Source organism: Petaurus breviceps, unplaced genomic scaffold, assembly GCF_028583685.1.
Source record: "Petaurus breviceps papuanus isolate PSGF00001 unplaced genomic scaffold, PetGlider_PUasm1.0 151, whole genome shotgun sequence".
Classification (NCBI taxonomy): Eukaryota; Metazoa; Chordata; class Mammalia; order Diprotodontia; family Petauridae; genus Petaurus; species Petaurus breviceps.
Genome location: NW_027185712.1, coordinates 4,583,111 through 4,598,792, shown reverse-complemented (window position 1 = coordinate 4,598,792; position 15,682 = coordinate 4,583,111). Strand labels below are relative to the sequence as shown.

The 15,682-nt window shown below is 39.6% G+C and overlaps 1 pseudogene; it reads right to left on the bottom strand.

Annotated features, from left to right (window-relative positions):
• Positions 1–13,221: 13,221 nt before the first annotated feature.
• On the bottom strand, positions 13,222–14,958 carry LOC138151923 (peroxiredoxin-6 pseudogene; annotated as a pseudogene).
• Positions 14,959–15,682: the final 724 nt, after the last annotated feature.

Genomic DNA, 15,682 nt, shown 5'->3' with positions numbered 1-15,682 from the left:
ATAAGTTATCTGTTAACATTTTGTGTCCTTCATTGTTTCAGTGCCATTTGGAGGCAAGCAATTCCCCCATCTCCTCAAATGAAATAAATAAATAAAACCCTACCTGGAAAGGACAGGGTAAGAATTTCTAAGTATTACTCAGAGGCTATGAGATAAAAAATAAGGTAAATGCTTGCCAAAGAAAGGTCAAGAAATGTGGAGTAGGCTAAGAATAATATTTTATTATAGCTTCAGGCATCTAAGGTTGAATCTAAGTCTTTTGTTTCAGATTAGAACAGAGTTAAAAATCCCTTACGTATAAACTCCTAACATATATTTAATTGTCTATCAATATTTTTTGCAAAAATTCATTTCATAGATGTTTGGCAAAGAAAACCCAGAAAACCTAGATTGAAGGTAGTCTACAAAACTTTCTTCTTTTCTAAGATCTCATAAATGTTTGCATGGATGTTAATCCAAAGAAACACAAAAGTTAATTGAGAGATACAAGTGCAGTGCCCTGCAATCTACTAGATGATTTCCTTCCTGCCTTCACTATGTGTATTTCAGTTGTAGCAGCAGCAACAATAATAATAAATAAAAATATGGTTTTGGCTTTATATTTTGTCCAGCTAAATAGCTCCCTTTGATGTCAGGTAGCAATTTGCATGTCCCTGATAAACAATATGTATTATTTCTGTCATTTATTCCAGAAGAAAGGAGGCAAAATATGCTCACTTATCTCTCTTGCAACTTCTCTTTCCTGATAGTGAAAAGAGCAGTGCTTGGACATATATGGCAACTGGCAGGATAGAGTACCTGTGTTTTGGTAAATAGAGGTGAAAACTTCAATACTTAAAAGTATGGTTCAAAGGTGGGAAAGGGAGGATCCTCCACTGAAACCCTAAAGCAGAGGTCTCAAACTTGGGTCTGTAAAACTCTTGAGTAAGGCCTAAACCAGATAAAATTGCAATAGGAAAATGTCCAATGAAATTAGCAAAAAAAAAAAACCCAACATAAATAATGTTATTTTGTAATTTTCTAAGTAAATATGTAGTCAGTAGGGATTTGATTTTATTTGAGTTTGAAATTAATACCTTACATAAAAGGTTAATATTATGACAGAAACTGTTAATATCAAATGCAGTATTATATTCCAAGTCCCTTAAATGATCCTAGCAATGTCAAAATTCCAATAATGTTTTTGGATTCCCTCCCATAAGAGAATGTCTATTCGGTTGAGCAGAACCAAACCCTAAGTCCCAACCTATGATTTTTAATGTCCTTGCCCCTTCCTTTTGGATTTATATCAAGAAGGGCAAAACAGCCAGAATAAAGTAGTTTTTCTTACCCAGATTGCCAAGGATATCTTGGATCTCATGGCCGGATCTTGCTGCCTCATATTACCTCCTCCCTCACCCACGAAAAGTATTAAAAAAACAAACCTTTTATGATTTTGATGGCTTGGGAAATTCATTGTGTTGGGATATTCATGGAATTCATAGGGCATTACCCAGGGTAGGGAATTTGCTACCCTCTTATCTCAATTAAACATGCTTTATTCCTCAACTCATTTGAGAACTTGACAAGCCTATTGAAACTTATAAGGTCTGATAAATAGACCTCTTTTAAAATTATACATGATATATAATTATATATCTATGTATATGTATTATGTATATAATATTTATATATATACATATATATTTATGCTAGAAGAATTATGATTTTGGATGTGATATGAAGATTTTTAGAAAAGGACAAAATGGGTGATTTGTATTTGAAGTCTGTTGTTGGGTAAGAAGAAAAGTGTCTAGAAGTTATATTTCTGCATAAAAAGTTTATGGCAAGTAATTAGCTAAGGTTAATTAATGTTTATTTTAAATATCAGGGAATTAGGTAAATTGAAAATCAAAAGCAGCAGAGCAAGTGAGCCCACATATGTTATGTTATTGGAAAAGTTGAGGAAAGCCCAGAAAAAGGAAGAAAGACATTGTTTAGAAAAAGGCCAATCTGGAGTGCCTAAAATAAGAGACCTCAGCAAAGAAAAGAAGTAGCCTAAAAAGGAAGCTTATAACTCTGGTAGTTGCAAGAGTTAGTTGTGGGAGCCAAGATGGCGGAGTAGAAGCATGACTTTCCCAAGGCTCCAGCTTCCACCTTCCCCAATCCATGTAAAAAGGGGAGTCTAAAAATCTTTGGAGCTGCCGAACCCACACAGAGAATGTGACAGAGAGAAAATGACACAGAGAAGCTAACTTCCCCCTGAGGACAGCCCAGCAGGCTGGCAGCAATCCAGCACAGCGCTCTGTGAGCTGAGCCCAATGCCACTCCAAGGCTTTGGCCCCAGGGCAGGCGTGACCAGCCTCCACCCAGAGGGACTCCAGATCAGCAGCATCTGTGACAGTTTACAGATTTATCAACACATAGATGCAAAGGACAAAGTGAAATGCCAGTGCAGTCTGGACTTTGGGACCAGTAAGTGGGAGTGCATGGCTTTAAACCCCAGGGTGAGAAGCCACTGAGAGCCCGGCACAGCCAGCCAGTGCCACGTGGCAGCTTCAGCTCCTGACCTGCAGAGTGTAGGGGGACCAAACACCAGTCTGAGGGGTAATTACTCTTGCTTTAACTTTCTTGGATCTGGATTGCAGTCTAGGGTGGAGGTCCTGGGGTGTGTTTCCAGCTTTCCAGAGTGTTTGAAGATCTCAAAGAGGGCACCAATTTAATACCTCTGGCAGCTGAGAAAACCCCAACATTTGGGATGAAAGCTCCCCTATTTGGTGGCAGAGTCCTACTGTGGCAAAAAGCCCAATAGTCAAGTAATTCAGTGGCAAAATGAGCAGGCAAAGGAAACAAAGCAGACAGAAGATACCAACATTACAAACCTATTTTGAGGACAAAAAGGATCAAAGCATGGGACAGGAGGAAAACAGTGAAGTCAGAACTCCTGCAACAAAAGCTTCAAAAGAAAATACAAGCTCCTCAGAGGCCATAGAGGACCTTGAGAAGCAGATAAGAGAAGTGAAGAAAAAATTGGGAAGAGAAATGAGAACGATGCAGAAAATTATAAAATGAGATTCAACAGCCAGACTGAGGAAAATAACACTTTAAAAAACAGACTGACTCAAATGGCAAAAGAGGCTCAAAAAATGAAATGAGGAGAAGAATGCCTTAAAAAGCCAAATATGCCAGATGGAAAAAGAATCTCAAAAGCTCAATGAGGAGAATCATTGCTTAAGAATTAGATTGGAGCAATTGGAAGCTAATGACTTTATGAGAAATCAAGATGCTGTTCAACAGATCCAAATAAATGAAAGAATAGAAGGCAATATGAAATATCTCATGGGATAAACCACTCTCCTGGATAATAGATCCAGGAGAGCTAATTTAAAAATTATTGGACTGCCTGAAAGCCATGACCAAAGTAAGAACCTAGAAATCATCCTCCAGGAAGTTCTCAAAGAAAACTGCCCTGATGTTTTAGTACCAGAGGGCAAAATTGAGCTTGAAAGAATCTACAGATTACCTCCTGAAAAAGATCCCAAAAAGAAAACTCCCAGATTCCAGAATTCTCAGAGTAAGGAGAGAATATTACAACAGCCAGGAAGAAACAATTTGTATATTGTGGAAACACAATCAGGATAACCCCATATCTGGAAGCTTCTACACTGAGGGATCGAAGGGCTTGGAATATGATGTTCCAGATGTCAAAGGAGCTAGGATTAAAACCAAGAGTCACTGTATCAGCAATGCAATATTCACAATGCCTGTGGAAATTACAGATATGTTGATGTAATTATCCATCACAAAATATATCAGGCTTGTTATATGGGGGTATAAGCTAGAAAATTTATTAAAACACCAAAAGACTGAGTCCCAAAACCAGAAAGTCAAAACCATCAGAGTAGTTATGAAATTGGCACAGGTAGATAAAATAGAAAGCACCCACATTCTCAAGCCTTTAAAACAGAACAGGGTACCTCAGGCAAAGGGCCTCTTCTCCCCACTCACAGCAACCACCCAGCGTCCAGGAAGCTTGCTCCCAGCAGCTCCGGTCCCTAGCAGTCCTCAGCAGGAGTCCTTAGCAGAAATTCTGGCTGCTGAATTCAAAAAGGGTTCACACTGCCGCTGCCTCTGCTGCTGCTGCCACAGTCGCGGCCACTGCTAGCCATCACAGTAACTCTAGCTTGGCTTCCACTTCCTCTTGCTCTGCCCTTTCCTGCCAGTCCAATGGGGCATGGAAGATCTTTAAATCCTATAACCCTTACATTCGGCCCCAAGATTCCTACTTGGCAAAAATACATTAGGAATAACTGGTGTCAACAAAATTTCACAACAATATAATAAGAATAGCAAACAATAAACACAGAAAACCATATGTTAGAGTGGGGCTTGAGCACAAGCTCCCCATCATTCCCTCCACCCCAAACCAATGGGGCCCCAAAATCTTGTGGTAAGAGGTGAAGGTCTCTTCTTCCATGACTACTTGCTGCTGAAATTGGATGTAGAGCTGTCCCTGTCCCAAGGGGTAAGATTTGAGAGGTCAGTTCTTAATATGCTTGATGCCAGGTCCAAGGATGACACATCACAGTTGCAGACAAGGGGTGACATCCACCTTAAGCTATCAGGCATCTACAGGTAGACGGTACCAAACCTGTGGAAACAAATCTAGCAAACAAGGTGAGGAGACAAAAAAAAAAATCAAGAAGAAGCAAAGAGACAATAACCAGATTATTGTAGCCTCACTCACGGTAGAATAAATGAGTTAAGGGTACAATTTTGTAATCATCTTCTCCAGAATAAACAATAGTTACAGTGTTATCCCTCCCATGTGCTATAATCTCTGCAACCTTTGGAACATCATCTGCCTTCCGTTTTACCCATACTTTAGCTTCTGATTTTATTCTATCAGTAGAACCAAATCCTTCAGTTCCTGTGACAGTTATTTTGGAAGGAGGGTCAGTTTTTACAAGTGGTATTGCTTCACAAGGAACGATAATCACTTGAACTATCCTATCATTTTTTGAGAATCTTTATGGGCCCTTCACCTAAATTATAGAATGTTAAAACAATTTCTCCTTGATAATTAGAATCTATTACTCCAGCCAATACATGTGTTCCTTGAGCTGCTAATCCTGATTTGGGTAAAATCTGTCCAAAGTGATTTTTAGGGATTCTTATGCATATCCCAGTGGAGATTTTTCTTATTTCTTTTCTGTCCAACCAAAAGTCCTCTAAACAATGTAAATCATACCCCACTGAACCAGGTGGTCCTGGGAACAGTGCTGGGATATCTGACCTCAAGGTCCAATACTCAACATTTGGGATTTCATGTGTTTGTTGTTTTCTAATTTGCAGATTTGGGGTCATAATTCTGGCTAGAGGTGTACTTCCTCCCAATGGTCTATTATTCAAATTATGCAAAGCCATGAACAAATTATCCTTCCAATGTTGATATGAATTATTGGAACTTAACTTCCTCAACTGTTCCTTCAGTAATCCATTCATTCTTTCAATTAACCCAGATGCTTCTGGATAATATGGAATATGATATATCCATTCTATATTGTTTAGTATACAATACTTCTTCATTTCATTGCCTTTGAAATGTGACCCATTGTCACTTTGAATCTGCATTGGGGTTCCATAATATAGACTTATGAGATCTAGGGTTTTACAAGTGTTTTTTCTGGTTGCATTCTTATAAGGACAAGCTACTAGTACACCTGAATAGGTGTCAACACAAGTACATATAAATCTGCATCCTTTATCCAGTGGTAGTGGACCAATATAATCTATTTGCCAGATTTGGGCTGGAACTTTTCCTCTTGCTATCTGTCCAGTTACTACCCAAGGAACAGTTCGTTTCTTTCCCAATTGACATATATGACATTCTTCTGCTATCTGTTTTAACAGTGAATGAGAGATACTAATACCTCAATTTTGTGCCCACTGGTGTGTGGCCTGGACCCCCAAATGGCCTGCTGTTTGGTGGACCCATTTTGGTAATACCGGATCATCAGTTGTTGTCAAATTAGGGACCATATGTTCAGTAGCAATCTTTGCCAGTCGATCAGCATGAGCATTGTACTCACGTTCTGGTGTGGTGGGGGCCACGTGAGCATCTACATGAAAAACTGACAAGTCAGTGACCAAAGACATGTTCCAGATATATTCCCATAATTCTTTGCCCCAGACTTGTTTGCCATGAATTTCCCAATTTCATTTTTCCACATGGGCCTCTATGTAGCTAACCCATTAGCTACCGCCCATGAATCAGTGAATATATGACACTGTCCTCCTTGTTCTATTTTGATGGCTTGATATACTGCCATAAGTTCAGCATATTGGCTACTTGTACCTATCGCAGTACTTTCCAAAGTCCTTCTAGTACATAGGTTATAGGCCATTGCTTTCCAATGTCTTTTTTGCCCCAAATATTTTGCTGTCCCATCAGTAAACCATGCATGTCTCTTTTGTTCCTCAGTTAATACATCATATCCCTCATTCCATTTTACAGTGGACTGTACCAGCTCTTGCTTTGGCTCAGGCATTGTGTCATTCCCCTCAATTTCAATGTTTGCTGTAGATTCATGTAGAACAGAGACTCCGCTTTTGCCTGTTTTTGCTCTGTTTTGAATATACCACTTCCATTTGATTATATTAGCCTCTTGGGCATGTCCAATTCTGTGAGAAGCTGGGGTACTCATTACCCAGGTCATAATTGGAATTCCAGGTCGTAATATCACTTCATGGCCCAGAGTCAGTTGTTCAGTCTCCACCAAAGCCCAATATGCAGCTAACAACTACTTTTCAAAAGGGGTATACTGGACTCCAGATGAAGGGAGTTTCCTATACCAAAATCCCAAAGGTATGTTTCGGCTTTGTTATTTTTGCCATAAGCTCCAGTTTGCATAATTATCTTGTACAGTCAATTCCAATTCCACTGGACCATTTTGCATGGGCCACAAATCTAGGGCCAATTGTATGGCAGCCTTGGCTTCTTCAAAAGCTTTATTATGCTCAAGTCCCCAGTTGAATTCATATTTCTTCTGTGTGACTCTATATGAAGGTTTTAAAATCTGTCCCCAATGTGGAATGTGGTGCCTCCAGTATCCAAACAATCCTATGAACTCTTGGGCCTCCTTCTTATTGGTAGGGGTAGGAATATCCTGAATCTTTTGTCAGGCTTGAGGAAGAATCTCCTGTAGCCCCTTGTTCCATTGTATACCCAAAAATTTCATATTTTGAGCTGGTCCTTGAACCTTTGCAGGGTTAATTTCCCACCCTTTACTTTTCATATGCTCAATTAGAACGATCAAACTCCTTTCCACTTCCTTCGCATCTTTTCCCTGTATCATGATAACATCAATGTAGTGGGTAAGCTGTACACCAGGTAGCTTTAATTCATCCAACTCTTCAGCCACAATCCTGTGACAAATGTATGTACCCTTGCGGCAAGCAGGTGAAAGTATATTGTCTACCCTGCCAAGCGAAAGTGAATGGCTCCCATTGTTTAGGGTCTATTGGGATAGTGAAGAAGGCATTTGCCAAGTCAATAACTGCATACCAAATCCCATCATATGTCTGGATCCTTTCTATTAAGGTGATGGTATCTGGAACAGCAGCATACAAAGAAGGAGTCACCTTATTCAACTGTCTATAATCCACAGTCATTCTCCATGTCCCATCTTATTTTCTTACTGGCCAGACAGGATTATTCCATCTTGTGGTTGTAGGGACTCACACTCCTGCTTCAACATATTCCTTTATGGTAGTGGTAATTTCATCTTGCCCACCTGGCACACAATACTGTTTTAAAGTAATTACTTCAGAAGGTTCAGGTAAAGGGATTGGGTCCATTTTTAGTTTTCCCACTAAAACTGTATTAATTCCTATCTTCCTCACAGTGAATTGGTATCTCTCTTCAGGTAATTCAGGGTCCTGCCTCTCAATACATCTATTCCAAAGATGTATTCAGGAATTGGTACAACAACCACAGTATATTCTTTCTTAGGTAATTGCCCAATTTTCATTGTTATTTTAGCTTGTCTGGCTGATATTTCAGCGCCTTCTAGACCTGTGATGGTAACAGGAGTTCCATGTTTAAACTTATCAGGGTTTCCATAGATAAGTGTGGCCTCAGCCCCAGTATCAAGCAGTGCCCTAGTCACAGTATTTGATCCATTCTTCCAATATATTGTTAAACCAATATAGGGTCTGCAATCTCTTCTGCATATTTCTTTTATCTGGCCTGGGGCTTGGCCTATCTCCTATTCCTCCTGAAGGTGGGGCAAACTTGGATACAAAGATTCAGATTCAGAAATACCTGCAGGGGTGGTTCCTGCTTCCCTGTTCATTCTAATGCTAAGTACCTTTTCTTGGTACAGCTTATGCAGCTCTTTAGTTGGAATACCATTTATTATTCTAAAGTCCACCCCTGCTCTTAATAGAGCAGTAAACAGTTCCCTTCTTGTTGGTCTATTTTGTCTCTGAATCCTCTGGCTGTTTACTCTTCTCTCTCGAGGCAATTTGTCTTGTCCCCATTCTCCTAAATCACTTAATTGTGAAATCTTATCCAGCACCTTTGAAAGAGGGTGCCCTATTTCTCCAATTAATAGAGTCAGAATTAGGTGCTTATATGCAGGAGGATCCGTCTTCACTATGATATTTCTATGAGGAACTCCTAGGGCGGTCTCATAATATGCATTTGCATCTCCAATCATGATAGCAGTTTTCATTACCTCCTCCTTTAGCTTTCTCATACAGTCTCTAAGTGAGTACCAGGGTCTGTCTCCCCTAGGCCACATAGATTCAGTAGGATATTGTTTTTTGCATCCCTCTGCAGCTAAGGCTAGCAAATTAGTTTTGTTGTTACCTCCTTGCATATGGTGATCCCTAAAAGCTTGGTGTACAAAAGGATTCTGACTGATACTTATGAATTTTAAACAGTCCTCATTGTCCAGTTTTATTCCTCTAGTGCCTTCAACAGTGATTCTTACTATCCAAGACACTAAAGACTCCCCCATTCTTTGGGTGAATCTACTCAATATATCAGTGATCTCCTGTTGAGTGAAATCCTCAATTATTTCCCTGGACTCTGTTTTGCCCCGGTGGTTCTCCTGTCTTCTTCTTTGTATGGGGAGAGCTTCAAGATTAGAAGACTACTCATGTAACTTTGCTCCATTCTCCTCACACACATTTTCCTGGAATCTGTCAGGGCAACTCTGCCCAGCCTGTACAAAAGCTGCATGCACATTCTTTCTGCTAGTTTTTTGCTTCCTTTTAGCTACATGAACTGTAGCTTGCTCCTGGACCACATGAGTCCCTCCAGTTTGCTCTTCTGAATGCTGTGACACCGAAGAATCCTCAGGCAAACCAGCTGACTCCCTAGCCATCCGAGCTCTTTCCTCCAGCAGCTTATCCCTACTTTTACACATAAGGCAATAACTTGTTAGCAGCACTCAGCCTCTCCTGCACACTCCTGCCAGTGCTTTGCCTGGTTCTATGGGTATTCTTTGCAAACATCTTTCCAAATCTCCAGGTTCTCCCTCTTTTATCCTTGGTTCCCAGTGTTTACAGGGCCCTGTGCTTTTGGCCCATTCTCTGGCTAGAGAGGAATAAGGCAAATCCTCCCATTCTGAAATAGCCATTTCTCCCTCTAAACCCCACTGCTTCCAAATAGAGGCCTGACATTTTGTGATCCCATCCTGGTCGCCAAATGTATCAGCAATGCAATATTCACAATGCCTATGGAAATTATAGATATGCTGATGTAATTATCCATCACAAAATATATCAGGCTTGTTATATGGGGGAATAAGCTAGAAAATTTATTAAAATACCAAAAGACTAAGTCCCAAAACCAGAAAGTCAAAGCCATCAGAGTAGTTATGAAATTGGCACAGGTAGATAAAGTAGAAAGCACCCACATTCTCAAGCCCTTAAAACAGAACAGGCTACCTCAGGCAAAGGTCCCTCTCTCCCCACTCACAGCAACCACCCAGCATCCAGGAAGCGCGCTCCCAGCAGCTCCGGCCCCTGGAAGTCCTCAGCAGGAGTCCTTAGCAGAAATTCTAGCTGACTCAAAAAGGGGTTCACACTGTCGCTGCCACTGCCGCTGCCTCTGCTTCTACTGCCGCTGTCGCCGGCACTGCTAGCCACTGCAGGAACTCTAACTTGGCTTCCACTTCCTCTTGCTCGGACCTTTCCTGCTATGTCAGCAAGTGTAATGGGGAATGGAAGATCATTAAATCCCATAACCCTTATAGTCACCTACCCAGCAAAACTCAGTGTCATGTTTCAGGGGAAAATATGGTCATTCAATGGAATAGAGGACTTTCAAGCATTCTTGCTGAAAAAAAAAAACAGAGTTGAATAGAAAATTTGACATAAGCAAGAGAAGCATGAGAAGGTAAAGAGGGAAAAGAAATCATAAGGAATTTATCAAAGTTGAACTATTAACATTTCTACATGGAAAAACAATAATTTTAACTTATGAAACTTTTCTCAGTAGTTGAAGGAATTAGAAATATATATATATATATATATATATATATATATACATATGTATATATATATATATATACATATGTCTATATATGAGGGTATACATATGTGAATGTGTGTATATATGTTTACAGGTATACATAGAGGGCACAAGACCGATTTAACAGGAAGGGATGATACTTAAAAGGTGAAATTAGAAGTAAGAGGAATATAATGAGAGGAGATGAGGAGAGACAGATTGGGGTAAGCTATCTCATACAGAAGAGGCAAGGGCAAATGGTTACAATGGAGGGGAAGAATAGGAAGGCAAAAGTGAATGGGTCAACCATATTCCCATTGAATCTGGATTGAGTAGGGAGTGAAATACACACTAAATAAGGTATCTCACCCTGCAGGAGAATAGGGGGGGGAAGGGGATGAGAGGGGGGATGATGGAAGGGAGGGCAGGCTGGGGGGGGAGGGAAGTTGGAAGCACCCACTTTTGAAAAGGAACGGGATCAAAGTAGGGAACAGAACAAGTGGGAGATGGTATAGGAGGGAGGGAAATATAGTCAGTCTTTTACAATATATCTACTATGTTATTGTTTTGCATTATCCACATATGTACAACCTATACTGAACTGCTTATCTTCCCAGTAAGGGTGGGTGACAAGGAAGGAAAGGAATGAATCTGGAATTGAAAGTTTTAAAATCAAATATTCAAATATATATATAAAGTTAGTTGTAAGAGATGACAGCAAAAGTAAAAAAGAGCAAAGTTTAAAAATTCTAGGAAGCAAGAAAGAAAAAGGAATGTTCCAATAAGCAAATACATTGTTTTTTTTTTCAATATCAAATTGCACCTATGTTTACTTTAAAGATAGTTCGATTACCTTATTAGAGAAAGATATATAAAGATGGGAGGAATATTTCTCTACTTTCCCAGAGAAATGGAAATGTGAGAATGGAATATTCATGTGGTTTGAGAATGGTAATGTGAGAATGGAGTATTCATCAAAAGAATGGAAAAAAATGCCTCAAGAGATTTCTTGACAAATCAAAACTCCTCTGAATATCCTTCAAACGTCACTGTTTATTCAATTCAAATCCTTTTCTCTTCTTAGATACTTAACCTATAATCTTTCAGTTAGAGGAAGACTATTTTTCTCTTCTATTCTTCTAAGAACTGCCTTCCTAAAATGTCCTTACATTGGTCATGATTCTATTATCAGAAACTACTGATGGAAAAATGAAGTTATTTTTCCATTGGCATCATTAGAAATTTTGAAAACTTCTCTTTCACATTCCTTCTTATGTTTTCTTTTATCCATACTAAATATTCTGATTTCCTTTATATAACAAAGTCTTCTTACTGCCCTAGTAAAAAATTATAGAATATCAGAATAACAGCTCGTTTTATTTACCTTTCTTTTATTTTTCCTTGCCTTGCTATCTACCTATTCTTTGCATCTTTCTCTTCCTATCTTTATTTCTTGATCTTTTTTTTTCTTAATTTTATCATGTCCATTATCCTTCATCTCAAGATTGTGGTTAGATTATTCTGAAAATAATCCTTAGATTGTCTTAGATTTCCCCTTTGACAACCAAATAAATGTCCGTTTTTTTTTTACAAATCTAAATGCCTCGACATCTTCCTCACAACTTTTTTTTTAATCTTATTAATCTTATTCTTACCTTACTCACTTTACTTACCTGTCTATTCTTCATCTTTTTTTTTGGTGAAGACTATCTTTCCCCATTTTTGACTAGAGTATGTCTCATTCTTACTTCTACCTCACAGAATGCTTGACTTCTTTCAAAGCTCAACTCAAGTGCTACATGAAAATTGCTTTGAATTAAAATGAAACAGTACCAGTCAGCAGCATAGAAAGAAGGCTATCAATGAATTAAAAAAATAGATGCTATATCCTCAAAGAAGGTCAAAAATAAAAACTAAAGATTCAAATATCCATAAAAATGTTCAAATTATGAGTTATCAACAAGGTGAAAGAGAGATAAGCAAAAAGAAAAGAAAAAAAATTATCTCATAGGCATAATTGGGATTTGCTAGACAATGACACATGAGTGGAATATAGTATGGAAATGTGTGTCTTATTCAAAGAGAACAGATAAGATAAAAAGAATTAGGATAGCTTCACATATTAAAAACATGATGATGTGAGGAAATCTTAAGTATCAGAGTGGGAAATTATGAGTAGAACATTGAGTAAGGATCATTTGAGAGATCAAGGGAATTTGAGGGAAGTATGAGACAGTAGTTAAAAATATCTTTGGAGTAGATGACATGGATCCAAATCCTGATTGACACATACTATCTATATATCTTTCAGTCATGAATGGCTCAAAGTCAACTGAGAAAGGGTCTATATTAGAATACACAGATATCGATTCTTGGACCTATTATGCAGCTCAACATGTTTATCAGAGACTTAGAAGAAATCATTAATGACTTGTATGAAACTTGCAGGTGCCAGAGAACTAGGATATTAAGCTAAAAAATCAAGATTGACAAAGATATCAAAAGGTCTGAAAAGCCAAGCACAAGCAGCTTTCCAGAGGACTCCTGCTGTGAACAGCTTCAAAGTTCTGATTACATAGTATAGTGAACCTTCTATTTATTCAATAGTAAATTAAAGCAATACATTCACAGAAACCAAAGTACAACATTCACAATGTTATGACATAACAACTTATCACTAAAATGGCCACATAGTTTTCAGCAAAAGGGTCATATAGTTTTTTTTAGTTTCAAAAAGCTTTTATTTGTGGCTTTCCTAAAGGCAAAATATCAGAAAACAATCCACTGCAGAGATAACATTTTATAGTAAAGAAATAGTATTTTTTTCCCTTCCTTTCCTTAAGTATACATGCTTTCATCTTATTATGAACATTTGGAGCAGTTTTCCATGTCTAGGTATGTGACTTGTTTAAAAGGCACCCATAATTATGGCCCTCCACCATTCTCTACATCACTGGCAGGCCTTGTGCAGCTTCTCTGTAGCCTCAACCACATACCTGTATCATAATTAGAAAGCTCTTCTGCCCAATCTATCAAAATATTTTAAGATTGTATTCTGCTTCCCTTTATCTGCTGGAAAGAGAAGAATCTCCAAGTTTTTCCTGTGGTTAGAACACTCAACATTTTAGAAAAAACCCAACATCTGAAACACCTAAATATTTCAAGTTTCTGGTCATAAACTTAGGGAGGTGAAGCTCAAAATCAGACGTGTTAAATTGTCTCCTCCCTCAAACAGATAATTAGAAAAAGAGATGATTTGTTTATTAGGTCAGTTAAAGAAGTCCTATTCCTGAAATGCTCCTAAGTAGTCCCTTTCCTAAATGCCAACCATACTAGGTGGCTGATGATGGAGACTGCAACAGATCTCACAAGGATTTAAAGTCCAAAACAGTGCCATCCAAGAGACAGCCAGCACAGCGACAAGGGAGTTCAATGACCCAAGTGAAATGCTGGTAAAGGCACAAGGAGAGGAATCATGGGTGACTTTAGTGCCATTTTCATTTAACAAGCCATTAATAGAGCAGCCCAAAGACTCCCGACTTTTATCACCCCAAGATGTTTAAATCAATTACTGCAGGAAGACATGATTGGCAGGCTGGTATCCCTTCTGGCAGAGATCTTCAAGGGAGCCCCAGCCAGACCCCAGCATGGACTTGCTGCAGTAACCTATGGCTTAGGGGTGTACCGTAGGTATTTCTTGCCTGAAGGGAGCTCTTTGGTGAAGACGCCTTTAGGAAACAGTTTTCTGGCCTCCTCTTCAGAGACAGTTGGAACAACCATGACACTATCCCCACATTTCCAGTCAACAGGAGTAGCAACCTTCTTGTATGCTGTCAACTGAAGGGAATCAATCACTCTGAGGATCTCATCAAAGTTCCTGCCAGTAGTTGCTGGGTAGAGGATAGACAGCTTCCACTTCTTATCTGGGCCAAAAATAAATACCACACGAGCTGTCAGAGGCATGCCCTGCCCATCCCGTTCATCTGGGTCTAACATGCCCAACTTGACGGCAAGATCCCGTTTGTGATCATCAATGATGGGGAAAGGAAGCTTCTCTGTGGCCTCCTCTCCATTGTATGCATTGATATCCTTACTCCAGGAAAGATGGTCTTGGACAGAGTCAATAGAAAGGGCAATCATCTTAACATTCCGCTTTGCAAATTCTGGGGCCAGCTTTGCAGCACGGCCCAGTTCTGTTGTGCACACTGGAGTAAAATCCCGAGGATGGGAGAAGAGAATGCCCCATGAGTCTCTGAAGAAGTCGTGGAAACGGATGCGGCCGATCGTGGTGTCCGCCTCGAAGTTGCGGGCCTCGTCTCCGAGCAGCAGACCTCCAGGCATGGCGGCAGCAAGGGGCAGGAGGACAACCGGGCGCCGGAGGAGTAGGAGCCGCAGACAACGTGGGCGCTCGTTCGTGCCGGGCAGCCGCACTCAAAGATGCAGAAAAAGAGGGTCATATAGTTTTAAGCAAAAGATATCATTCAGTAAGAATTTAACTCAATCATCTTTAAGGGGGCTTGCCTCCTTAATGGACACAAAGTACAAAGGTCAGAGTTCTCTTTCGCTAGGTCACAATGTCTTAATCTCTTAGTCAAAAAGTCTTCATTCTTCTTAATTGGAGATTAGTTTCCAACCATCCTTAATTCAATCATCCTGAAGAGATACAGGATGCAGAGTACAAAGTCCCCCCACCCCTAGGCAACAGTAAATCATGATCTTCTCATTTTGCATTAAATGCTCATTATTTGTGTTCAGGGGTTCTAGGGGTGGAATGTGATAGTAATGGCATTACATTACATTATGGCGTAGTCTGTAAGGAGTACAAAGCATAGTGCCTCTATTTGTTCCAGGATCCATGGCCATTTAGATTGAGATTGTAAGGCCAAGGATCCTGGAGGGGTGGAATGTGATAGTAATGGCAATTAAAGATTCCCCTGTATTGGCTTGGTTTTCAAATTGATTGTATTAAAACCCAGAGTTTGTTAATCCCACCTGTGGGATGGGCTTGTTGATGTGAAAAGAAAGTCCTGAACTGGGAGGAGCTGGTGACGTAGATTTGGAGAGACACTGGAGAGAGGCGGAAGATCTTTTTTGGAAGCAGCACCTCGTGGAGAGAGAGAGAGACTAAGAGGATTGCTGGTGGCCGCTTTGAATTGCCCTGGACTTTTGAGACCTGCC